General features: G+C 34.9%; 1 protein-coding gene across 1 annotated transcript in view; it reads left to right on the top strand.

Annotated features, from left to right (window-relative positions):
• Positions 1 to 27,948, top strand: part of LOC150108983 (acyl-coenzyme A synthetase ACSM3, mitochondrial-like) — a 124,770-nt gene that overhangs the window by 20,124 nt on the left and 76,698 nt on the right. The gene's annotated exons all lie outside the window — the stretch shown is intronic.

A 27,948-nucleotide genomic window follows, 5' to 3' on the forward strand; every position in this document is an offset into this window, starting at 1 on the left:
AATGATAGTAATAATAATAATAATGATCATTTCCTTACTTGTTTGTTATGTCGCCATATTTGCGAATGTCGAAAGAAGATAAACTCAACATTCTAACTTTGTTCGAAATTATGCACGTATTGTCATCACTTTAGAACGTGAGTAAACCTAGAATGCTGAAGCTATGTCATCATTAGAATTTTCCTAATCCAATGCATTTTTTGTTTATATGCCACCGCTGGCAGACTGACTAATAGGGATATACTTAATGGACTCAAAATTTCAATAAACTTTGTCTTACTTAACAATCAGCCAGTTTAACCGGTCCTGAGATCTTCGGGCAATCACCTAATTACCTAACTGTCATTAAGTCCTGATTCTACCACCCATCTTATGGTTTTATTGAGCTGTAAGCTCTACGAATACCAAACTTTGGTTACTTTAATCTGCTCCGTCTCATCATTTTTCGGTAGGATTTTAAAAATATTAATTCAACAATCAAAATATTTAATTTCTAGAAAATAATGTAATTCTTAAAATTTTAAATAATACGCTAAAACTTTATTTCTAAGAATTTTTTTGTAAAATTCTTTTACTTGATTAGAAAAAATTATATTTAAGCAGTTATATATTTGTTTAATCATTAGAAATATATCATCTCTGCAATAATTTACCCTTGACAACTTCCCTGGGTCTAGCTCCCAGTGATTTGATCTCAATAAAGGTCGAAACCAGTCTGGGTAGTGGTCCTTCCCATACTGCATTATACGCACCCGAAAGAATGTGTGCTTGGCATTATGGGATACTAAGGCAATTAATGTTAATTCATTAGCTATATACAAGTGACCTAGTTGCGAAAAGGTACTTTCTTTTCATCCATTTGCATTATCAATATACGCTTTCTCCTGAAGATGTCAATGTTTAACTAGCCATTATTTTCGCACCGAAAAAAAGACATTTTTCAACTCCATTACTGTCCAAGAGTGCTTCGTAACAGGAAATATGGATTTATGGAAAGCATAAGCGATGTTATGTCACGTTATGTAACGTTAATACCCCAGCATATCTCGTAGTTACAATTGTATAGTGATCATATACTAGCATAGAGATCATATAGAAGATGAGAACAAACTGTTTGATATATATCTTACTTTTCCTACTATTGAAGAAATAGATCCCTTCCGAATATCGAAGAGGTACATCCTGTGAACTTGTCCTGCCAGGAAGAGTTTTTTATTCCCCAAAGCAGGCCAGAGAAGATGAGTAAACAGACATGATATACTGATCTCATAAACTTAGTTGATTCCACCACAATTATAAACAAAAAAATGCAACAAACTGTGCCTTAAACAGGTTTACTCATCCTTGTTTGTAAATGAGAAAAAAAAAAAATCGCTACTTTCATCCCTGATTGGATTGAGCCAACTCTGAAAGAAATAGTGAAAAAAAAAAAAAAAAATCGCTGCTAACAATTCCTTTTTCCTTCTGCTAGACAACCTTGTCTGTGTTTATCATATGAAGCTCGAAGCACGTTACGGTTAGTTATCCTTGAAGCTGTAGTCGTGAAGGTAACGAATGTAAAACGCAAGGGTGCCTGACCCCTGATATAATCTGCAAGCTTGATTACCTTGAATACAACCACATATATGATTTTGAATGTAGTCTGTATTTTGATATAAGAATATAAGATGGTGCAACATTCATTTGTAGAAAATGAGTCGCGATTATTTTGGTGAATATTAAAACTATCTAATTAAAAATGCAAAGAATTTTGGATTCTTCATATGATTAAAACTGTTTGCAGAGATAATAGATTATAACGTATTTCTGTATTTCTTTGAATAAACGTGTTCTTCGACATTATTATTATTATTATTATTATTATTATTATTAGAAAGAGAGGGGGAAGGCGAACGCTAATTCTAACACTAAGAGTACTAACCGAGATATGTCAGCTTGGCTTTGAAATACTTAAAACTATCTATAAGTGTTGTAAGAATGAGGAAAAACAGTGAGAAATCATAGCGGAAACTTGACGCCCACCGACTTCAATTGCAGCTACGTCTAGCGAAGTGACAGGACAAAGAGGGCCGATCTCTTCTGGGTGAGATTGAAACATTAGCTTTGCGGAGGGGGAGGGGGGAGAAGAATTGTCTTAGCATCCCAGAAAAAAAAAAAAAAAAAAAAGGACTTAGAAATTGACTTTCTTTCCCCTCCGATATCAGCAAAGTTCTAAATACAAGAAAAATAAATTTATTTTTATTTATTTAATTTAAATAAATAAATAAAAATCTACAGAAATATTTATCAGTGTGTGTGTGCGTGTGCGTGTGTGTTTATCGTTTATCAGTGTGTATCTCTCTATATCTTGTCCTCTAGTTCATATTGTAAGACCTTACGTCATAAGATAGCAGATAATTAACTTTCTTCAGTACACAACGCATTCTTTCATTCTACTGATTTAAAATTTTTCTCCAGCCAAGCTATTAGAACAGTGAACTCATCTGTGCTTTTGGTAACCTTAACGTCTATAATTGTAAATGAGTTCTGTTTCTTCCATCTCTGAAAATCAAGCTGCGAAAGATACCCAAGTATTTTCTGTCAGTAATGATTTAACTCCAACTGTATTTTTAGAATATCAAGTAATCCTTACCGCACTCCTCACATACATAATCTCTCTTTAATGGTCATTCTAAGTATGCTGTAGTTTTTTATTATTATTTTAATTGACAGTCCTACCGATACATCTGCATACGTTGTAGATATCGTAACTTTTTCGTGAGCAAATTATCAATGTGATATTTCCAAGAGAACATTTAGTAATGTTGGTAGATTGAGGATTAAATAATCCACGAACTCTTCTCTTGAGACCAAACAGGGTACTTTTTCAAGTCACTTCAATCCTGATGATCTGAATTTTAAACCGGACAATAAAATTCATATACCTCTTAAAGATACGCACAAACAGTCATGCCACAGTAAATTCGAACTACAGACTGCTGGATGCAGATGCAAAAAAGGAGACCATCTCCTCTCGTCCAACCAGTCCTGCTCTGTTATCAATGGTACATTAGATAATTCAGACATAATGCATATTTTCTGCCCTTGAAACGCCATCACATTGCTATACTCGAATCATCGTATTATTTAGCACCGAAATAGTGCTAATTAGGATGATATTTTGATGACTATCAGGAGCCTCTGTAGCTCAGTCAGTATAGACGGAGCCCTTTCGTCGGAAAGACCTGGGTTCGATTCCCGTCAGTGACGTGAGGAACCTTTATCTGGTCTCTTTCGACTAAACACGTCGCCGTCAATATGGATAAAATACACCACTCCTCTACACTTCGTATTCATCATATATTTCAATGTAATATCAATGGTATTACAATTTTAATATGCACTTCGCATCCATGGTAATCTGGACGTCTTGGCCGGGTGAGTTAATCGGTCTCATACGAGTGTGGAAGGTTTTTCTCCAGGTAACTCGGGTTTTTCGTCCCTCAAAACAGGCAAACCGGTTCTGTGAACACACACGGCTACAGTCATAACATATACTACAGCAAGAAAAGCAACGGGAAACCACCTTGCTCATAATCATCTCCATAGTATGGTAGCATATAACTACCCCCACCAGCCGTATGGCTGAGGGAATAGGATAGGATAGGATGATATGCATAATTTATATATATTCCCTTACAGCTAACTGCTTTAAAAAAAAATAAAGGATCATATGATCCCTTTTTCTCTGATCAAGTTACTGAAACAATTCTCCTCCCAGTGAAGCTATCATCTTCCATCCTACTTTTCATTATTATCAAATAACTAAACGTTGAGTCTATGTGATCAGTTTCCCTCACGGTGTTAAAAATGGCTAACAGCAATGGTAGGAATATTTTTGGGTCTTTAGTTTTAGCAGCATAAATCGCAACATCTTCTACTCAACCTTGTGTTATCCTACGCAAATAAATGGTGCTCTTGTAATCACCAGAATATAAAACTGATTTATTGGTATCATTCATCTCATCCACCATCTGATTTTAATTGGTGATTAAGCTAAGTTACCCTGTGCTATAAAATAAAATCCTTTCTGTATGTAGTTGACATACAGCAAAATCACCTTATACTATTATTATTATTATTATTATTACGGGAAACTCCAAGGAATCCTTAGACTCATCGAGGGAGGCCCTAAGCATCATGTCAAGAACAACTATTCACATCCACACAGTATCTATTATACTTTGCCTTGAACCCATTCACAGTCATGGCACCCACAACAGACTCTGGCAGCTTACTGCACTCATTCACCACTCTCCAAGTTAAAAACCTAGTTCTAACACCCTTGCTAACCACACTCTTGCCCAGTTTCCATGGATGGCCCCTAGTCCTCCCACCACCAGTCCTGTTGTGAAAAATATACTCTGAATTAATCTTATAGAAACCCTTTGAGTGTCTTGATCTGAGAGTGAGTAATTTGAGTGTCTCAATCATATCACCCCTTTTCCGCCTATCAACCAATTTCTGCAACCCTCAAATCTTCAACCTATTCTCATAAGGTTCATTCCATAGACCTGCTATCATCTTGGTCACTCGCCTCTGGATCCCCTCCACCTCCTCCCCATCAAGAAGAAACCCTGGCGCCCAGAAACTATACTATACCACAAAAATTCCATAAAAGCAGGAAGGTTAAATTATAGACTAGCTTTCTTACCATAAAATCTTCTGGTTCCGATGACTGTTCTGCGCGGAACCTTTATCCTTTGGCGAATTTTTCTCTTTTGTCGCCTATGTACACTTTCAGTTTTCTTCTTTCATATCGAGCCTATTCTAAAAACAAAGTAAATAAATATTTAACGTCACGGTAACTCCATTGTTCTTTCTCCTCGATCACTTTCAAGAACAGTTAAAGTCCATCCGAAGTCATCACTGTGAAGTAAACCTACCATTTTACAGCGGATATTTGTGTGATGCCACTTTGAATCCATAACAGATCTTGTTCCTTGCGATTATGGTATTGAACCAAAAAAAGAGAAAGAGAGAGAGAGAGAGATACCAAGCTAGCTATTACATAACACTTCTCATAGTGATATATTCTTTTTCTTTCTCTCTGTCACACACACACGCACACGCACACACACACACACACACACACACACACACACACACACACACACACACACACACACACACACACACACACACACACACACACACACACACGTATACGTAATTTGATATGGACACTGATATACTGAAATGCTATCTGTAATTTCCTGACTTTCCTCAAAACTTGTAAAATCAGCAAATTTAATAATAGATATAACACGAATAGTCATGTCTTTATAAAAGGCACTTCATATGATATTGCAAAAATAATTAATTTTAATGGTAACTGACAACTCTGAACTCACTGAATAACAAACGTTGTACCGGATCACTGTTAATTAGATAGGTGGCGTATTAATGTTGGATAATTATCAGTTCTTGTGTTTACGTTATTAGTTTGTGCAGAAGTTGAATTATTATTATTATATTGATGGAATATGTGTGATCAGACATTCTTAGGATAAATGAAATTATCAATGTGGAGAGTAAAGCCACCACATTAATGACAAAATGATAACTGAATGATAAAATCACACCACATTAGTAATGTGGTGTGATTTTTCATCGATTAGAGTTTCGTATATACGTCGAGTTAGGCCTAATTTACACATGTATGACTACCATTGTATTGTTGGAGACATAACAAATTACAGTTGCATTTTTACAATTTGTTATTGGTTAACTTTTAAAGAAAAATGTTTCTAGATTATGAAGATGGAAGCTCAACAAATCTGTTTAAGAAGGAAAAATCAGCATATCAATGTATTGACTGCTTTTATTGAATTACTTTTTACTGAAACTTTTGTAGATGTGACTTTGTGAAGGCATAACGCGTAAAGCACCCAAAATAGTGCTGTCTGCCTGCAGTGCTTTCTTTTATGGCATATTTCTTGAAAACTCTTATAAACATCTATGTTATTCTCAAAGATATAAAATACACAGATTTAAAAATGATAATAGATTTTATGTACAAGGCTGAAGTGATCATTTCGCAGGACCAACTTGCTACGCTACTTAGTGCTGTTAAAAGTCTGAATGTTGAGATCTGTACAGAAGTTGCACATTGGGATACTTCCAATATTGATATTCAGGAGAAGAGTGAACATGACTCAAGTAACCAGGCCTTGTTTCTTGCTGAGATGCAACCAAAAAAAAAAAAAAACAGCACAGAATTGCCACCGTTAATTAAGAGGAAACGAGGAAGACCTCGGAGTAGATATCTTCGTGGTTCTAACAGTAATGGCATGAAGACCAATGCCCTCAAAAATAAATGAATTAGACACACCAGAAGATACCAACAGTTCAATAAAGTCGTTCACAAATGAAGGAAGGTCAGAACTGTCAAGAACTGATCATCCATTAAGTGAGATTTCTGTTTCTCATTCAAATATATATCCTAGTTCGACTCAGAACTTACTTCCACTTGTACAGAGTTCAATGTTGGTTAAAGGATCGCAACAAAGTGAAGATACAATAATAGAAATGGAGGAATGACAGGCGGTGACAACATCTTTTGACAGTTTGCTCCAAGATCCAATGTCAATCCCAGTAATGAATACGACGCCTATTCTTAATACTGTTCAGTTAATCGAAACTCACTCAAATAACATAGAATTAGGACCACTTGGAAATGGCCAAATATTAGTTAGTTAGTTCCTTGTTCTATGTCACCTGCATTATCTACTTCTTGTCACGTTGCACAAAGTATGATAAAAGATATCAAACCTGGTGTCTCACTCTTATTACCTGGAGCTGCAGCTTCGCCTTTTGCGAGTTCTTCACATCAAGACAGTAGTTCCATGATGATAATGTCTTGGGATACATCCAGGCCTACTTCTGTTACGCCAAGTTCATAAAATACATGATCAGCAGCTTCCACTACAAGATCATAATATCGCTGAGGAGAAGATACATGAGTCAATTAATTATCCTTGCATAACTAAAACCAAAAATAACTAAAGACATAATATGAAACTGCATGAAAATGTCAGACATGAATCTTCGTGTTATCATATATTGGATCCGAACATGAAAGCAGAGTTGATAATGATGAGACAAGAGATGAACTGCATGCGAAATGAAATGAAAAGAATTACGGACATACATAGAAGAGTGAAAAAGAGTAGAAGGAAAGACAGCCATGCGAAAGATGTAACGAATGATTCGAGAGTGGCTCTGTAGAAATTCCATTATTAGAGGTGTGGAGAATGAGAAGGTGCATTCTACCACTAGGAAAATAAGGGTTTGTTTTCCTGGTGGTAGAATGGAGAGAGGTGATTGAATGACTAATGAGGTGATTGAAGAGTTAGTGGTTGTAGTAGGAATGAATGATTTGGATGGGAACAAGGAAACTGCCAGATTGGATATAAGGAGATTATTAAGGAGAGCAAAAGATAACAGTGTGGTAGGAAAGGTAGTCAGTGTGTTGCCAAGGTATGATAGTGATGAATTGAGGAGGCAAGCAAAGATTATGAATGATATGTTTGCGCAGTTATGTGAGGAGAATGGAGTGCATTTCATGAATGTGTGGGAGGAATTTGAGGGACGGATGGAATTGTATAAAGAAGATGGGCTGTATTTAAATGGTGTGATTCGGCTGGAGAGAATGTTGCTGGCAAGAGAGGTAATGAATAGATCTGAGGTGGTGCGAGGTGATATGAAAGAGCAAAAAAGCAGAGTTAGAGAGGGGTATTTGTTCACTTGCAAATGGAAAGGCGAATATTATGAATGAAGTAAATGAGAGAGTGGGGTACAACACAAACAGGGAAACGGAGGTGGCGTTAGGGTGGACGTGGAGACACTTTATGAAACATGTGGATGCTGGATTCAGAGGTGAACGTGTGAGCGGAAAAATGCAGATTTAGATGGCCCGGGATGGGAGGGAGAGTTTGGGTGTGAGGAATGATGTAGAATTGGTAATAATATAGAGGAAGTGACTGGGGAAAGTAGTGAAGAGTCACATCGGAGAAGTGATGTTAGTAGGACTTGTAGAAGCAGTAATTATTTCTTATGTTTATTTACTAATGCTAGAAATATTCGAAATAATGGGAAAGAAATTGTTGCTTTGCTTGAGTTTATTCATCCCAAAATTGTTGGTATAAGCGAGACATGGTTAGATGACGATGACATCCAATAGAGATGTACGGATATGATATTTTTCGTGAAGACAGACAGAGAAGAAATGGGGGGGGGAAGGTGGAGTACTCTTTGCCTATCTAAGGTTGATTTGCAAGGTGCAAATAGTGGCCACGGTTTTGAGGCAGTATAGTGTGAGGTGGAAGTAAACAGGATGAAATATTTAGTTGAGTGTTGCTATTGACCTGGTAATATGTAGGATAATGAGAAGGAAATGTACAGGCAAATTGACCTGATAGCAAGAAACGAGTGATTATTATGGGGGCCTTTAATTATTGTAATATAGATTGGAATCAAGACTGCATCTGGGGTAAAGAAAATTAATTTTTTGGAGTTTTTGAAAGACAATTACATTAGTATGTAACGGAGGGTACACAACGATCAAGAGTATTGGATTTGATCATCTCATCAGGTGATGTTATTATAAATGAGGTGTCAAATCTTCCACCAGTTGGTAAGAGTGATCACTTGCAGGGTGACCAGTCATTCGAGGACGTCTGTTAGAAAAGGATATATGTGGAATTATAAGACAGGTAATTATGAAAAGCTCAGAAAACAGCTTGTGATGATAAATTGGAAAGAGAAACTGGATGGAAAAGTTATCAATGCTGCTTGGGCCCTACTCAAGAACTATTTGGTGGAGCCAATATAAAAATGTATTCCAAAGGTTAAGAGGGTAAATAGAGCAGGTGTGAAATGGATGAATCAACAGATAAGGTATGCAATCTGGAAGAAGAAGGTATTATGGAAGAAACACAAGATGAATAGTTATAACAACGTTGCATAAGGAGTATAAAGAGCAGGCGAGGAAGGTGACTCCCTTGATAAGGGTAGAAAAAGTGCAACATGAGCAGCAGTTAGCTGAAGTGACAAAAAAAATCCTAAGGAATTTTTTTCTATATATGTTCAGTAGAAAAAAGAATGATTGGTGAAAACGAAGGAATGATATCCGCTGGATATAGTTGATATAGTTGAGATATTTAATGAGCAATTTATAAAGGTATTTCATTCTTATGAATGTGATATCAAGGATAACTTGAAAGCAGTGGGAAAGGAGGAGGAACTATTAGTAAGTGAACAGGAGGTATATGAGGAATTAAATAGACTTGATGTAAATAAGGCTGTGGGACTTGATGCTAGTTCCCACGTGTTTTGACGGAATGTTCCAGAGAGTTAAGAACAGCTTTTATATATCTTTTCAACATGAGTCTTTCATTGGGTCATGTTCCGAAGGAGCAGAAAGAGGGTAAAATGGTTCTAATTCATAAGGGAGATGAAAAGCGTAGGGCTTTGAATTATAGACCAGTCTGTGTGTCTGCAGTTGTGGTTAAGGTATTAGAGAAGTTAGTTATGACCAAAATTCAGAATTGGGTTGACAACAGATAAATACTCTTTGGCGGCCAGCATGGATTTACTAAAGGAAGATCGTGCTTTAGCGATCTACTTACTTTTTATAATAGTGACAAATGCGTTGGATAAGGGTGTTGCATATACGTATAGTGGTATATTTAAATTTTGCAAAGGCGTTTGATAAATTGCTACATGATAACTATAATTAAACTGGAACGGATGGGGGCTGAACAGCAGATTAGTTCGTTGGATTGGAGACTGGCTGTCTGATAGGTATCAGCGAATTTTCTATGAAGGAGCGATATCCCAGAAGAGTAAAGTTACTACTGTAACTTTCCTCTTCTGAGATTCAAAACAGACCCTTGGTCTGTTTTGGGTCTCATTTAATTTTTATGTAAATGCTATTGGGAGAGGGCTGAATAGTGATACGCAGTTATTTGCAGGTTATTCAAAGTTGGGGAGAGCTATCAGGAGTAGAGTGGATGCTGTGGCTTTCAAGAGGATTTGAATACATTGCCTGAAGCGGTAAATGAATGGGTTTATCAGTTCAATGTTGCAAAGTGTAAAGTTTTGAAATTTGGGAATCAGAGATGGGATGTAGACAGTGCCGGATTTACGTATAAGCTGAAAAAGCTACAGAGTAGGGTCTCGCAATCTGCCGGAGACTCAAATAAAAAAACAAAAAGACCAGCTGATATAATTTAAAACAGTAGGGGGCCTCTGGGTTTTGTATAGCTTAGGACCTCAGCAAGTCTAAATCCGGCCCTGGATGTAGAGTACACAATCGGTGGAAATATCTTGGAAGTGGTAGAGGAGATGAGAGACCTGGGATTGATTGTAGACAAGGACCTAAAATTTCGGGGATATGTTACTAAAATTGTGAGAAAAACCACAGCGGATAATGGGAATGATGCAGAGAGCACTGACTTTTAGAAGTAAGGATGTTATGGTTTTGTTATGGTTATAAGGCTTTGATCCGGCCACATATAGATCACTACGCACAGATTTGGTCACCTGGTTTTCAACAAGATGAAGATGTATTGGAAAAGGTTCAGAGACGATTGACTAAGGTGGTTTGTGGTCTCTGGAAGTTGAGTATGTAGACAAATTGACTAAATGAAATTTGCAGAAATTGGTGGATAGAATGAGGAGAGGGGATATGATCGAGACATATAAGCTGTTAAGAGGTTATTACCAGATTAATGTTGGGGAGGTTTTTTTGCACAGAATAGGTGAAGATAGGAAGAGAACAAGAGGTCATCCCTGGAGGCTGTATAATAAGAATATGAGCAAGGAACTGAGGAGCAGGTTTTTTTCATGGAGAGTGGTGAGTGATTAGAATGCATTGCCCGAGAGTGTGGTGAGTGCAGAGACAGTGAATATATTTAAAGCAGTATAATAAACCGTGTGTATAAGAGTGGACCCCCACGATGAGTTTTTGACTCCATGGAGATTTTTATAATAAAAATAATAATAATAATATAATTCTACATTATAATTTTACTATGCATATTTTCTTTCTTGACATTGCAAATACCTTGTTTTTGCATACATCTTTTTCATGTAATCAAGACCCAATGCTTTAGTAAGAAAGCATTGGGGGGAGGGTATATTTATTTCTGCCTTATCTCTACAAATAGAAAACTTCAAATCCAGTTAGAGGGGAGGAAATGAATTAAATCAGTACCCATATATTTAAAAACAAGTACAGAAGTAATATAAATGTACCTTTCTTAATAGCAATTTTATAGTCTGAAGTTATTCTTTATAACGACAACTGCATTTTAGTTATTGAGATTCGTTGAGTTTTTATTTGGAACTAGCCAATGTTATAAATAATAATAATTTCATATAGGAAAAATGGTAATTTAACAAAGTTCAATCAACATTCTTGGGATAAAACAGATTTACTTAATAATTGAATATTGCAATATAGCTACCAAGTATTAATCCTTCGATTTTAGTTCTATGAAAGAAATGTAGCAAGAGTTTCAATGAAGTTTCCAAATATTTCCATTGCATTAAGATAAAATGAAGTGGCTGTTTACTTCGTACAATTAAACATAAATTACTCACGCAAGGAAACTGGTTTGAAGGTTTTCCTCATTCTCTTTTTGTCACTCCATACAAGTTTTCATGTTTTTAGGTAGTAGCCTAAAAACTTAAGTATAATGGCCTAAATTTTATTCAACTTTATTGATTAAACAGAAGGAAAAAGACAACGATACGATTAGTCCCCGCCCCCGTTCCCAAAAAAATGGTACGAAAAGTACGATAAGATTACAGTTACCTTGATTTAATCAGTATCCACTATAATTTAAAGAATATGTTCATATTTTGAAATTTAAGATTGAGATAAGCAGTATTATTCAGAAAACATGTTAGCATTTCTTAGCATATCACTGCTCACCTGATTCACATAGATAGCCTAAATAGATAATACACGCGTGACCATCAAATGTTGTCTTTATTAAAGTAACTGCGTTACTTTAAGCTTGCAACTGTGTTTTAAAACTAGCTTCAGCAGATTAAAGATTATGTCCTAGTAGAAAAAAATAATAATAAAAATATATACATCTTGTTTGTATGAAGAAATCCATTATGATGGAATAATTATTGGGAGAGTACTATATTTCGAATAAACTTTGAATTAGCTCATGTCAGTAACGTGTAAACTCTCATTTAGTCTTATCCCGCTTTCGGCCCTTCTGTCTATATTATCTTCGCTGGCCTGTGAGTGAGGTATTTTGAATTACTGTTCGTTCAAACATGGCCGATAGTTCATATATACCGTTGATGGATAAAATGGTCTGGTATGCATCTGCCGTTTTCATTTGCGAACAGAATATCATCGTGCCAATGATATTCTGTTCGTTTGAAATTGGTGCCCTACATGCAGATCAAGTTTTTTTTCGCATCATTTTCCCTCAGACTATTTTGCATCACACCATTTCACTGAAAATTAAGCAGACTAGTCAGAGAACATTTGTAATGACCAGAAATTTCTCCGAGTAATTTCAAACAACAAAAAGCATCAGTAACAGCTCTTTTCAGGATTCAGATGAATAGCAATGCCCTACTGAGCATTTCTGCTTGGGATAAAACAGATTTATCCCAAGATAAATCTGTTTTATCTCTTCGAGCTGTCCAATTTTCGGAGACTACTACCCTTCCGGGATTTTGTGTTTCTTCAATGAGACAGCACCATCTCATTTCCCTTATCTGAACAATTTTACCTGCAGTTATTTTGGATGATGCAATATTTTATCATTACCATTGTCACGAACGCATATGCCACTGATATATGGCATCCATGAAAATATTTCTTTCGAAGTTCTGTAAATTCTTTTCCGTGTGCTATTTGACTGTCTACTGACGTGCAACCAACCCTCTAAGGATATGACGTGTTTGCCTTTGATAGCAGTATAGGCTACAAGTGATAGCAGGAATGCACATCTCAGTATTTTTCATTCAAAACTGAAGAGGCGTCCCAAACTTATTTTAACATCTTCCCACTAGTAATTCCCATTTTTAACTTCATAAGAAACCGTCATCTCACATGAAAAAAAAATAATAATAATTAAACAGGAAATTTTTGATTTTCCAAATATGAGTAGATATTGTTAATATCGTGGATTATAATTTGAGTTACTATCAAACATCATCGGCCGTTCAGCCGAATTATTTGACTATTTAGAGTTATGGTCGAAGAAAGTAAGGCCATGAAGCAAGTGTTTTGCGTCTGTTAATTAGGTGCGTTCTTCTGGCTGGTTTGTCTGTTTGTCGGGATGAAGAACTCATCTTTCCAGGAAGGAGACCCTTTCACTTCTGGCTAACTCACATCAGTTAAAAATCTCTGATAAAGGTTCTTCTCGTCCTAGATTGGATCAGCTTCCGTAGCTGATCGACGAAGACTTTTCAACCCAAAGTCTTCGCCGATGAGCTACGGAGGCTCTTGGCAACGGATAGTTCATTTCTTCCAGGGAGATATTTCAAAGAGATAGATGTAAAAAAGAAAAGAAGAAAAGCTTCCTCAGTACTATAAATGCTCATCCATGCCCATCAGTTCTTGGAAAAAAGAAAGAAAAAAAAGCATGCTATAAATGCTCATCCATGCCCATCAGTTCTTAGGGGGAAAAAAAGCTTCTTCAGCATTCATCCACACCCATCAATTACTACCAAAGGCTTAAGCAATTAGATTAGAGTAGTTTACGTAGGGGGTATTTGTGGAAAAAAAAATACATTGATAGCATTCAAATGAAAATGCATAATAAAAAAAAGACTTCAATGGAGTAGTACTTGTATCACTGACACGACGAAAACAGTTGAAATTAATTCTCAATTAAGAATGAAATAATAAAAGTATGTCGGCTTATACTTTTATTAGAGAAATCCTGCATTTATTGATTGCATGAAGGTAAGCAAGTTTACGAACAATTTCTTTAAGGAAATGTTGAGCAGTTTTCAGGAAGAATGACAGGGATATGTTGTATTAGATTATTTGATTATCTGTCAGTTTCATTGAAGACAATGACAATAGGAAACATGTCACTGTATTGTGATTATCACTCAAGTACATCGATTAGTGCTTAGTCATGTGGTTTGTGCTACGTGTTTTTATTCATGCTTTAATTTAAATTTTATCTTTATCACTGACATTTTTTATTTAACCATTCATTAATATTCATATCTGATAAGCTGCCTTCAGCGATGGCTACAATTATTTGTTGAAAAAATTGTGCGTTATTTCAATGAGTGCAAACATCTAAGATGGAGACACTTCTGACTTCTTTTTTTTATTATGTTGATCGTATTTTATATTCCACTCACAAACATGATATCATTAATAAACAATAATAGCATTTTGGCACATAATACCAAGCTTAAAATGGAACGTATCAATATTTTTACTAATCTTCAAACAAGGTTGAACAGAAAAATAATAGACGTAGGCTGCGCAGTGCACATTAAACAAAATGCTGTTCTAACGTAACAGAATGAAATGGTTTTATACAGCGAGTTGAAAACAGAAATGAACATTCTCATGGAAATTAGTGAATGAAAATCTATTTAGTGTATTTAAGCAAGTGCAATGGGCTTCTTTTTGTTGGAGAAATATCACAAATGTGCTGAAGAAATGAAGACCATCTTGCCAAACTTCAGCATGAATCAAGAAAGCCTCCAATCCTTTTGATGACTACAGTCATGTTAAAATATACGCAACTAAGAGTAAAAATGAGCGGAATAAGTCTAAGATGGGAAATGTAGTTGTAAATAAATCTTGGAACTTTTTTAAAAGGAACAAGTCACCTACAGTGAACTAGAGTTGCTTGTAAGAATTTATCCTACTTTGATAAATCCTAATGCTACTTTGATAGGATGTAATGTTGCAAGAGAATGTATTGTCTAATGCAGGGGTTCTCAACCTTTTCCAGTGGCGTACCACTATATTTAATTCAAGATATTAGATGTACCAATAAGGCAGTGGCTCACGTACCACTAGTGGTACGCGTACCATAGGTTGAGGATCCCTGGCCTAATGAATTATTTATAATTGTTGAGAGACCATTGGGCTCAGTTTGGAATCCAAGATTCGAATTTTAAAAGAATTGAAATAATCCGAGATTGGAATTAATCTTTAATTATTAAAATTCATTACAAATAAAATAATGTTTAACGTAGTATTTTGTATTATTTTACTGAATTAATCTGACGTTAGTAAAAACCCAGTTAATAGAAAATATTATTTTCTAATAACTGGGTTTTGCAAAAGTTCGTAATGGTAAGGAAAAGGAAATAATTCGGGTAATTTAATTGAGACACTGGTTGTGTATGGCTATGTTCCAAAGGATTTCCCAGTAGCAATTATAAACGCATCGCTAACTTTCATAGTTACCTTAGAAAGTGTGGTAAAGAGTCAAATTAACTGGCCAGTTGCTTTACAGGTTATTTAAGCAAGTAATGGTGCTCTGAATGATTAAATTTTCTACATCATAATATTTAAAATTTCTTTTTAACTTTACAACTTTTACATCAGTATTTCCTGGTGAGTCACGAAAGTTAAATTTCAAAGGCTGATGAGTCTCGCTTACATTTTTTTTTTTTTTTCATGGAATGATTATTCATTCTGCGAATTATGCCAGTTCGTTCAATGAATAATCTTCACCAAGCAAAACATACCAAGGTTACAGGGCAGCCGATAAGTCACGAAGAGATTTAAAATAAGTGGTTTCTCATAACTAATAAAAACATCTCTAGGTTCTGTATTTCATTATAATAAAAATAATTATTAAATAAAAAAGTTATTGAATGTTTAAACCTTTTCGTGATTTATGAGCCACCCTGTACAATATTAGTTTATTCAGAAAGACTTCTTAGTGCGTATAAAAGTGGAATTAATTACTAAATTTCAGAGAAACTTCTTATTGCAAATATATTAGCTTTTAGCATTCATTGACTGGGCAAGTTATACGTTCGCAAAAAAAAAAAAAAAATTTAAACTGAAATTCCTTTTATTTTTAAAATTTACAGTTGCTAAATTTATAATTTGTATAGATCAAGACCGAGCCTCCACAGCTCAGTTAGTTTAGACGAGTCCTGTGGTTGGAAAGATTCAGGTTCGAATATTGTCTGTAACGTGAAGAATCTTTATCAGGCGCTTTCAATGAAATGATGAGTTAGCTGGTCTCATACGAAGATGGAGTGTTTTCCTCTTGTAAATTCGAATTATTCGTTCCTCAAAACAGGCAAAGCTGCCAGAAGAACACACGTAATATATATTATGCAGACATAGGATACTATTGGAATAAGGATTAATCACCCTATTTCGTCGAATTTGGTTTCGAATACCTGCACGATAAAGCTTTTGTGGGTGAGATGCATCCAGAAAAGTTCGTTCTTCGATGGACGAACAGTTAGATAATCCACAAACCTTGTACTAGAAATCAAGCATGATATTTTTTAAGCCAAATTATTCTTCTAATAAGCAAGATAATAGTCTCAGACTGGGGCGATTAAAATCATCTATCACCGAAAGAAATCGTAAACTGTTTACAACAGGATTCGAACACAGTCTCTTAATTTGAGAGGAGGTGGGAGAGTTATCCACAGCCAATTAGGTAGCAGTATTCTTCAATACGTTTCAATAGTTATTTCTTTTTACTTCAGCATATTGCATGGAGTGTTACCGCAACAAAGAGTAACACAAACTCAAGGTTACAGTTCTTTCAAGGTAAGCGATATTTTCAACTAATGCGGACAATACTAAGCCAATAGGCACCAAATATTCTTGGAATGCTTGACAAATCCTGCGCTATTGTTGGTATAGGATAATAATAATAAAAAAACGTCTACAAGGGTCATGGTAAATCCCAATTATATCATAAATTTAAATTTTAATCCTTCTCATTGTTACACACTGATGATTTAACTACTTCTCAAGAGAAGGAGACCCACCTGGGCAGAACAACAGATGCGTGCACAGTAATTTTAATGACCATAATTCTCTCTAATTACCTGATTTGTTAACACTATTGATATCTATGTACTATCTGCTACATTTTCTACGCCTGAACAAGTCCTTTTGTAAAAAGGAAGAAACTAGTCATGTTTACATTAATATATAAAGCGCATTATGTCGTCTTACCGCAATAGTCATAAAGTCGTGAGTCAAAATATTATGAGTTTCCGGCCAATAAAACAGCACGGTTGGCCGGAAACAGGGCAATGGTGGCAGTATCCTGGTATGGGGATTGTTCTCATTGACATCGCTTGGTTTTTTTCTCATTCTCCGTTGAACACACCTTGATTGATAATTCTTACTTGGGGATTGTTTTGGACCTTGCTTGGTGACAAAGTGGCCCGATAGATCTGGACACCTTGTGTCACAAATCTCAGCGACACGAGAGTACGCTCTTCGAAACATCTTTAGAAGAATATGACCAAGCATTTTATAAGCTTTCCAGGACGCCTATTTCTTCTGATTTGAATCCCATCGAACATTTATAGTTCATGTGGAACGCAGGATCCCCCCGGTTGACGCCAAAGCCTTTCTCGCTCGCTTACCTCCAAAAAACGTTATTCTGTCCAATTGATCCAGAATACCTCAGGGACATCTTTCGTAGTCTAGATGAGTCAATGCTAAGACGGTGCAAGCCATTATCTCTCTCTCTCTCTCTCTCTCTGGCAAATCAGGCTCAACATTCCGTATATAAGTGATCATAATGTTTTAGTTCATGGATGTATAAAACGATTCGTATAGTGTACACGCTTTGCCAGAAAAGTCTATATTAGCTTAGAGAGATAGAGACTTTACCCACTTAATCTTTAACTTAATAAGTTAGCAATTAAATTTATGTCCTGATTTTTCTAGTAGTCAGTTACTAGGATGAGAGAGAGAGAGAGTGTGTGTTACTTACGAGTGGAATCGAACATAGCTGTTATCTGAAAAAATATCTAACAAATTCTTCTAACCACGAGTAGAGCTGAACCCTCCAACTAGCTAGTCTAGTTCCAAAGGTTGAATCAACCGCTCAGCTAAAGGCGTTTTAGAAATAATAACTAAATTCTGCTGCCTCGTATTAATTTGAAGTATTCATAGTATTTCGAAAACTCAGTTATTTACCTATTATATATAGAAGTAAAATTTTCATACTGTTTTACGAGATTACTTTATTTATATTTTTTTACTTCCTTGTTACGAATAGATTTAGACATAAGATTTCAAGAACTAAGTTGCTGGCTGCAAATAACAGGATTCTTTTTTTTTTTTTTTTCGGTTTTCGTTTCTCAAACTCTAATGCTTACCTTGGCACCAATTTAAGTTCATTATCGTTTATTTGTTATGATCTTATTTTCTCAAATGATGCCAAGGTTAACTTCAATATATAATTATCTAAGTGCGTATTAATATGAATTTTGTGATATTTATTGCTAGCATATCGGGGAATAAATAGCACAATACCCAGGTTAGCACATCTGAAAAAAAAAAAATGACATTAAAGAAAGCTTCTATGGAGCCGAGAATAAATATTTATATTTTTCTATAACGAAAATAGTAACTAAATTCACTTAGAATTGTAGCTGTTCGCATATAATATATTTTGTTTCATGTAGACCTTAGTTACATATTGTTACATACTTAGTTACATTAATTACGGCGTCCAGTGATATGTGACATCACTGGACGCCGTATGGCCATTGCCGTAGCTCATAGGGTTTCGTGACTGAAGCTTGCTAGAAGTGGTAGGACAGCAGATACCCTTTCTACACAGAGTTAGTAGAACAATCCCAAACATCCATGACCCAGGTAGGATTCATATCCGCAGCCTCTTTGCTGGAGAGCGGATACGCTAACCACTCGGCCAGTCAAGGCTGACTATGCAGACTTTAATATGACTATTAAAAAAAAAAAAAAAGTCACTTTTTAAAATAAAACACAGTTTAGAATAAAACACGCATGTACATGTGGGAAAAATGAGGTCTCAGAATTCTTCCGAAATAGAAAATTCTAATAATCTCTATCTGGAGATATCGCAATCATCCTCCGAAATTATAATCCGCGGGGGGGGCTGGATCTTTAGTGTGTGTGTGTGTCGTGCGTTAAGTTAAATCTAAAACACTTCCGCAAAAATAAATAATCAAAATCGTGCAATTGGAACCATTCAATGTATTCTTCCCACAAATTAAACTAGGAAATCTATACTGGTCCTTTAATGCCTAAAATTAAAGTCCAACCCTAACGGAAAGATATCGTTTATCACCAAATAATTCTCGCTGAATCCCATATGTCGTATAGCTAGTACAAAAAGGGACTGGGAGCGAGCATTAGCATTTTTTTTTTTTTTTTTTTTTGCAAGAAGCTGGTGTACAGACAGAACTGAGTGGAATCATCCGGGCCTTGCGCATCTATTTGCTTTCTGTCACTTGAGCCTTAAAATCATTTAGTAATCTGCTATTCGTCTTTGCGAAATAAATCCCCCACCCCCAACAAGCTTCCTTCACATTGGAAATATCGATGAGCATGGTGAATTTTGGGGATTTCTTTTGCTCAGTTTCACAACTAGAGACAGACATCAGCAATAATAAACAGTATGATGTTTATTATTTCTAGAATTATGTAGGGATATGTTTTAAAGCATTGATATTTTCCAAATATACAGTATATGGCATTTAGTTTGAAACTGCTATGATAATAGTGAATGATATTGCAATGAAAAAATGTACTTGCGTTGGTATCTTATTGAATTAATGATTATATTAACTCTAGTATTGTAATCATCTTAGCCGGTTAAGATTAATTGTCTAGCTTTCAGTATAGAATTTGTAGGCTATGGCACATCTGGAGCTCATCGATGTCCATTGGTCTTAAAGAGCTAGGTTCGAGTCCCGTTTAGGACCATGTAAGGTTGCCTGTCTTACTCGGAAGTCGCCGAGTTAGAACTAATTGTTACGGCCATAATTTCGAAACAGCTGAGGCAACTATGACACATCTCAACTCTGTTGTACCGCTGTATGTGTGTGTGTAAGACACATACGTTAGTAACGTTTGTTCATCGGTATATGGTCAGAATTTATGCTAACGGATATGCCATGTGAATACCATGATTACATAATCAGTCTGCATAAATTTATTCAAATTCAATGAAGTTCATAAAGATAGTTTAAATTCCCAAGAATTTTCAATAGCGACAAATGGCTTCTTTATACTACTAATGGCCCTTTTCTCATTCTTTTTCGAAATCACAAAATAAAGAGATACTATGGTTCTGTAAAAGGACAATGCCCTACAGAGCCTCGGTAATTAACAGGATTTCTTAAAGTCAGTGAAATCAACATCCTATCACTTCCAACATCATGCAGAAAAAAATAACACTTCTCTGTAAAAAAAAAAAAAAAAAGGCACTAATTTCCTTTTTCTCTCATAATACAGAATGAGAATTTGTCCTTATCCGGATTGAAGCAACAGTCATTTTATAGCCGGCTGAACCCACTCCCTGTGTTTTGTTCAACTCTACGGTTTGCTCTGAAACAAACATCTTTTACCACAGTTTCGTCCTTGGATATGCTTGGTTCGCTTCTTTTACACGCATTCTGCACTATTAAGATAACTGCCCTTGACAGTTCAGTAGCTTTTATGGTCTGAGAAGTCATTGCATCTATTAGTCGCGCAGACTATCCAGGAAGGATGCTGAGATTGTTACAGCAGTTCTCTTAAAGACTCAAAATTATATTATATTCTTACAGAAGAAAAAACTTTAAAACATAAAATAACATTATTCAAAAACAAATCCTTAGAATTTTTTCTATTTTCCCTTAATATAACATACATTTTGCCTTCAGCTATCCATCTTTTTAAAAATTCTCCGTATATTCTGTGCAGCCTTCATTAATCTCTTCTAGAATTTTTTCCTCAGTACCAATTGATTAAGAATCATAATTATTATCTAATTTAGATAATTAGAACTAATTATCTAAATTAAAACTAAATATATATATATATATGTGTGTGTGTGTGTGTGTGTGTGTGTGTGTGTGATATTTTAACATCGCCGAAATGAAGCCTTTTGGTTCTTTATTTCATTAATTTAATAAGTAGTATTTCTAACTTCTTGTCCCAACTACACCTATGCAATCTGGATATCATATTAAAACAGTGACTGCATGGAAATGGAAACATGCATTAATAAGTTCGGGGAGGGGGGGGGAAGGTTCTTAAAGGTTTTTGTGTGTTTATGGGCGATCTGTCGATATTTCTTGTTATAGTCATCTTTTTCGGAAGGTGTAATTTAATCTTTTGAATTAAATTAATCTGTTATTGTTAGCATATGGGAGTACCCAGAATACCAGTATTCGCATCTAGATCCGAGATGACGCATTGGTATAAATCACTACTTCCTAGCCGAGGACCAGTGCAGGATATCATCGTTCTGAGAAATATTCTGCTATAGATATGTGTAGTCATATCTATGTCACGTGCTGGATTGCCTATATTGAGGGATGAAAAATATGATTTACTAGAAGAAACTTCCCTCTACCTTCGTATGAGCTACGAAGACTCTAGTTGGGTTAATTTCAATTAGATGGGCGCAACTGGCGATCCTTTTGTTATAATTAAAATTATAACATGAAATTTAAATCTAGAGCTTTAAAATTCAGGTTAGAACTAACTGGATAAAAAAGAAAATGCGATGCTGGATAAAAGGAACTCGAGTAAAAATAAAAGGAAATATTTTTGTCCTTTTGTTGTTAAGGCTTCATATAAGCAACAGCCTTTCATATTAGTCAGCTCACTGGCTTTGAGAGTAGTGAATACAGTGTTAGTTCATCAACTTCAGCCATAACTTTATTTTAAGGAGCCTCCTAATTAAACCACTCTGAAATAAATAAAACAATAATAATAATAATGCTTTTAACGATAATATAATCTCAAAAACTGTGTACAGTTCAACCTCAGGTTCAGGATCAAGTATCAAGAATGGACACAGTAATCTGATCATGGAAAGGAGGAGTAAAAATCTCTAATAGCTTTCCACTTTGCACTGCTTTAGTGCCAATGGGTAAAAGATTTTGAATGGCTGAGGAAATCGCGTTTCACTACAGGTGAAACTTGTATCAGGTTATGATCTGAATTATCAATAGGAGAAGTCACCCCAACAGTCTATTGTTCATGTACCAATAACTGGTTGGTACATGAACAATTAGCATTAGGTCGTTACTTACAAAAAAAAGTACTTCACCCTCTCTTTTAGCTTGATCAGTGAAATTGGAAAAAGAAAGCTAGTTGAACTTGTGCCCACGAATGTCACCAGGGAAGAGATTTCACTGTTAGGGTAGTTGAAACTTCAGGAAAATCAAGTTTCAGGGATAAGAAATCAAAGCGGTCACAACGATTTTCAGAATCGGGGAAGCGACAGAGACAAGTGAATGATGCATGATGAGGAACAGAAATCTTAAGTCACAGAAGGTAAAAAAAAGAGGAGATTCCAAATTTGACATCCTCTGTCAAGAAATATCAGACTCCACAAAAGCATATGTATCAAATAGAAGGAATCATACAGAGTGTAGTTTGACAGTTATCGTGGACCGTGGTTATTATAGTTGTGATGTGGGGTTCGGTCAAAAGAATCGGGTCTGGATATCTATAAGTGATGGTCTCGACAGTACTTTCCCGCATAGCATTATTCGGACTATCTCCGTGCACAATCTGGCATCTTAGATGACAGCAAGATACGCCCCTGCTGATCGCGAAGCCTCCTAAACGCCTTGCCATCAGGTGTTATCTGACGGCCAGCTCCTGCAGAACTGCTTTACTGATGTCCCCTTGAAGAACAGAAGCTGGAGCCGTCCGTTCCCCCCCCCCACCTTCCCTGGGGGCCAAACACAGCATCAGCCACTTCAGATGATGCAATAATGTGGTGATTTCACTAGGCGATGTCACTTAGTAAGTCTAGTTGACGTTTCCTCCAACTAGGAAAGTGTCCTTTTACAGTCAAAATACTCACTGATATATGAACCCGTCTTAAAACTGTAGGAACTGTTTATAGTCTTAGGCAGACAAACATTCATTCCAGAAAAACTCAGGCGTCTATGTATGCTGATGTTAATGTGGGAGGCCAACATGCGGCGTTCAGGAGACAAAAGAATCTTTAGAGATTAGAAAGAAAGAACTGTAAAGAATTTAAAAAATATCACGCAGAATTTTAAAAAATTATATATATAATAAAATAAAATAAAAAAAAGAATAAATGACCAAATTAAGTACTTGATATGCAAACCAAGTACTTGGTTATATGAAGACTGACAAACAATTTCAAACAAATATCATGTCATCTTGCCAAGCAGAGCTATGGAGGAACTCCCGTAGCGCAGTTTGCTCGGGTGATAACATTTGTCCTTCAGTTGAAAAAAAAAACTAGATTCGAATCTGTCCAAGATTAGGCCGAGATGCGAGGAACCCTTATATGAGCTTTTCAACTTGAAGGTCCATCTAGTCTCTTACGGGAGTGGTATGGGTTTTTCCCACCAGGAAACTTTTCCCCCACAGATATTCCATCAGGAGAATACACGCTAAGAAATATAGTACACCAGTTTTTACAGCTTTTATATATTTCTATCATACTTCCAGTCAAACCAAAGGAAACCACACTACGCTAACACTCAATATGCAAGACTAAAGTCACTTGCGCTTGTCAATCTTGACAGGAATTACGAATCAAAGGTCTGTGATGTTTTGGATGCTAATGCGCAAAGATCAATAGCGGTATGACAACACTGTCATTGTACAAGTATAAGCATTATTTGCAGAAAGAATAAACAAACAAACTTGTTCAACAATGCAAAACTTTGAATTATGTTTGTGTTAAACTAATTATAAGTTACACGTACCCTGAGGAAACCACAAATATAAAATGTGTGAAACGAATAGGCATCGACGAAATAATTCGTTTTTATACTTAAATTTACTATCAACATCAGTTTTATTCTGGCAGAAAGCATAAAATTGTAAAGAATGTGTACAAAATAGAATGAATTTTAACCCTCTTTTATCCTTTTTTTTTTTCATTAATAAGTTGTCAATTGTTAATATTTTTTTCTGGTCGTGTTGAATTATTAGGACAAATCACAACTCTCACTGTGAAACTTTGTTTTTTATTAAATTGAGATGTAAGATATCGAGGTCTAAGAACGATAAAATAGATAAATAGATAATAGGTGATTAAAGATATGTTAAAATTTTCTCACTTTTTAAAGCATTTTGTTGATTGAATAAGAATTTGATTATAAATCGAAAATTTTTCTTAACCGTTATCCATATTTAGGAATATGCAGTTCAGAACCTAATCACTGTAAAGAGACAAAGTGCAAACCTTAATTTGGGGTTTCAGAGTGATTACATTAAGTTATTGTTTAGAAAAACAGAAAAAATAAATAATCTATCGTACTATTAATGACTGTGATAAATATTAATTTCTGACAGAACTCAGTAATTCGAGGAAACTACTTAGAAACCATGTTTTTTTTAAATATATTTATATATATATATATATATATACATACATTAATAGAAAAATCCTTAGCTCAAGCATGATACCAAGGTGCTACAGACTTACACCCTTTCGTGAGTGAAAGTCATACAATAACCATAATGGACAGCGATGCCTAATTCCTTGTGTATGTCTGTGTGTATTGAAACGGAAATTTATGGATGCATTCTTGACTTAGCTTATAATCATTGAATATAAACATTCTTATAATTGTTGACCTCTTTTCTTTCTTCCTGATTTACGCTGACAAGAATGTATCCATAACTTTCCGTTTCAATAAAGGCTCATCTAAACGATCTGAGTTAAAATATACTCCATAGCTCAAATGGTTTAGATGAACCTGTGGGTTTGAAAACCTCGTGTTCGAATCCTATCTATGACCTAAACGATCTTTATTAGATGTTTTCAATCCAATGGCGAGTTAGCTAGTCTTATACGAAGATGGTTTTATTTTTAATTTTTTTCCTCCTGGAAACGCGGTTTTTTTTTTTTGTTCTTACGCAATGTACAGACATGGGAAAATACGAGAATAAAGATTAACCCATCCTATTCCGTTGGATTTTGGTTCTAATGACTATATGTCGAAATAGCATATATAGTTATAATAATTATGATTGTTGTACTCTGCTAACTTTTTCTCGTTTAGCAAAAATATTAGATTTTCATTTATTATTTGATTCTGTGTGCCATCTATTGTTTCATAAGACTCCAGATTTCTTCTGCTTTTTTTACAATAAATCATCATGTGATAAAGTGTTTCTGGCTGTTTACAGAACTGACAGGTTGCAAGACCATTAAACGGTATGCCTTTTGCCACAACCCACATTTTGGTTGGCAAACATGCATGATGTACTTTGAAGAAAAACATTTTATACAACGGACTTATTGGAAGACGAAATAAGTTGTTTAAAACTGAGCTCTCCTCTTTTTTGTTCTCCATGCTGAGGTATTGGGAATGAAGGCTCAATTGTTAACTTAATTATACAAAATTCATTTTAATAGGTGGAATGCAATAACAGTTCGGAGCGGAGACTGTAGAGAGGCTTCCCTAGATGAGTCCAAGAAATAAAATAATTTCTTGTTATTATTATTATTATTATTATTATTATTATTATTATTATTATTATTATTATTATTATTATTATTATTGTTGTTGTTGTTGTTGTTGCTGATCCAGATATTTTTACTATTAGTAAAGAATGAATATATGGTAATATCTGTCAGCAACAGGTATTTAGAGAAAGAAACGAAATCGGTTACCCCCCCCCCCCAAACATATATATCAGCATTTGAAGATTTATCCAAAACTGTATAACACTTAAAATTAAAAATAATTATAAAAAGTTTAAAAATTGCAATTCATAGAATTGCACATTTAAACTCAAAATTTTTACATCAAAAATTCAAAATATTAAAATAGAAAAATTAAAAAATTAAAAAAGAAATTTTTAAAATATTTAAAATTTTCTTTTTTAGAATAATCTTCTTAGAAGTTCGTTGTTGAACTGATGCTGAAGAAGACTGCAAAGTCAGTTGCTGCCATATATTTTTTTATAAAAAAAAGTTCATCTGAATCATGACTTTTATAGTGCAAGATAAAGTCCAGGGATACTTTTAGCCATGAAAGAAATTCAGGACTGAAATCTACAGCCATGAGTTAGTTCTGATTTTTGTTCTCGTTTCTTTTTCTTTCTTTTTTTGATTATAGCAGAGGTTTTCATTTATTTATTTCTTCTAAGTATCTGTAATTTCGACAAGATTTAAGAGCTCATGACTTGATTGAGAGTGGTCACTCCCTGTTGTTCTTGTCCTCTATTTCCGAATGAAAACCTTACATTGTTGGTCTTTCCAAAGTTATTCAGTATTGGTCAAGGTAATAAAAATGTAGTTCGCTAGACTTTATATAACAAAGGCAGGGTAACGTGAATTTAGGGCAACCTAGTGAAAGTGAACAATATTACACACAGTTGTCCAGGGGACTCAGCAAATGTGAAATTTTAAAATATATGTAGTCCCCTCGTTATACCAAACAGGGTTATTTTTTTTTTTTAAGAGGATGTTTTCGGGTCTCATATGCACTTTTCAATCAATAATGGTATAAATTATAGAAACAAATAACATCAAGTAAGGCAGAGGAAAGGGAAGCGCAGGTTGTCGAAATTGTAGAGACGTCTACAAAAAAAAAAAAAAAAAAGTTACAGAATGATATATATAATCTGTGATTCACCTCCGTAACGTAGTCGGATAGATGACATCTGGGAAATTATTTCTCTGAAATAATAGATTTTTTTGGATGATAGTAGGTTAGTGTGTCTAATGCAGAGATAATAGGATTTTTCCTCTAGGATAACTTGGTTTTCTAAATCTCAAAAACCGGCCGACTTCCCTGTACATCCACAGAAAAACCATCCTGAGAACACACAATAAATCAAACAAGGACGTAGAGACATATAATGAAACCGCTTGCTGAATGAAGGATATTGTTCAGGAAATGATAGAACTGTTTGGAAGATTTTCTTTAAGTAGAATAGAACCTGAATTAATGAGATAGAAAATCGGAAACATTTGGAGGGGAGGGAGGAATCGAACATTTAGATTAGAGATCAAAGTAGAAACCTCATAAATGATTAAGCAGCGAAATGGGACAACCTGAGGACTACTTTAAGATCAACAACTCTGTTGTAATAATCAAACATAAAGGCTGTGAACTTATTAAAAAAGCAATAAACAAAAGTTATAATAAATTGAAAAAACAAAATCATTTTAACTTGTTCTTGACAAACTTATACGCATGATTCAATTAGATATCATTTTGCTCTGTTCTGCCTGCGATATTATAACTTGCTGTAAGCAGAACACTCAATGCTTACCAACCTCAGATTCTTGGGATTTTCAAATTTGGGATTATTTCAAAGGGCGCCACACGTTTATTTATTTATTTATGTTTTTATTTTACCTATTTTGACTATTTGTAGTTATTTTTGCGAATATAATGTAATTTAATAAACTGTTAAACTGAAGCCAATAATTACTTATAATCATTGCCTTAGAGACTGTTGAACAAATCCATTTGGATAATCGAATAAGCAAGATCAGCACTTGCTACAGTTTTCTATTATGCCGAAATTTTAAATAAGATAAAAAATTTTGCAATGATTTTTATATTTATATATTATTATATTAAAACGATGCTGTAAATTATAACGTATACAGTCTCACTAAGGTTGCATTTTGCAACCTGAGTGATTCAGAAATTCAGAAACATCCTTGAGAAACACTATTTCTTAACTCTTTCTTCAGTCGAACATTAACCATAGCATCTTCATACGAT

This window comes from Typopeltis vanoorti, chromosome 2 (genome assembly GCF_054136105.1).
Source record: "Typopeltis vanoorti isolate ZY-2024b chromosome 2, IOZ_Tvanoo_1.0, whole genome shotgun sequence".
Lineage (NCBI taxonomy): Eukaryota > Metazoa > Arthropoda > Arachnida > Uropygi > Thelyphonidae > Typopeltis > Typopeltis vanoorti.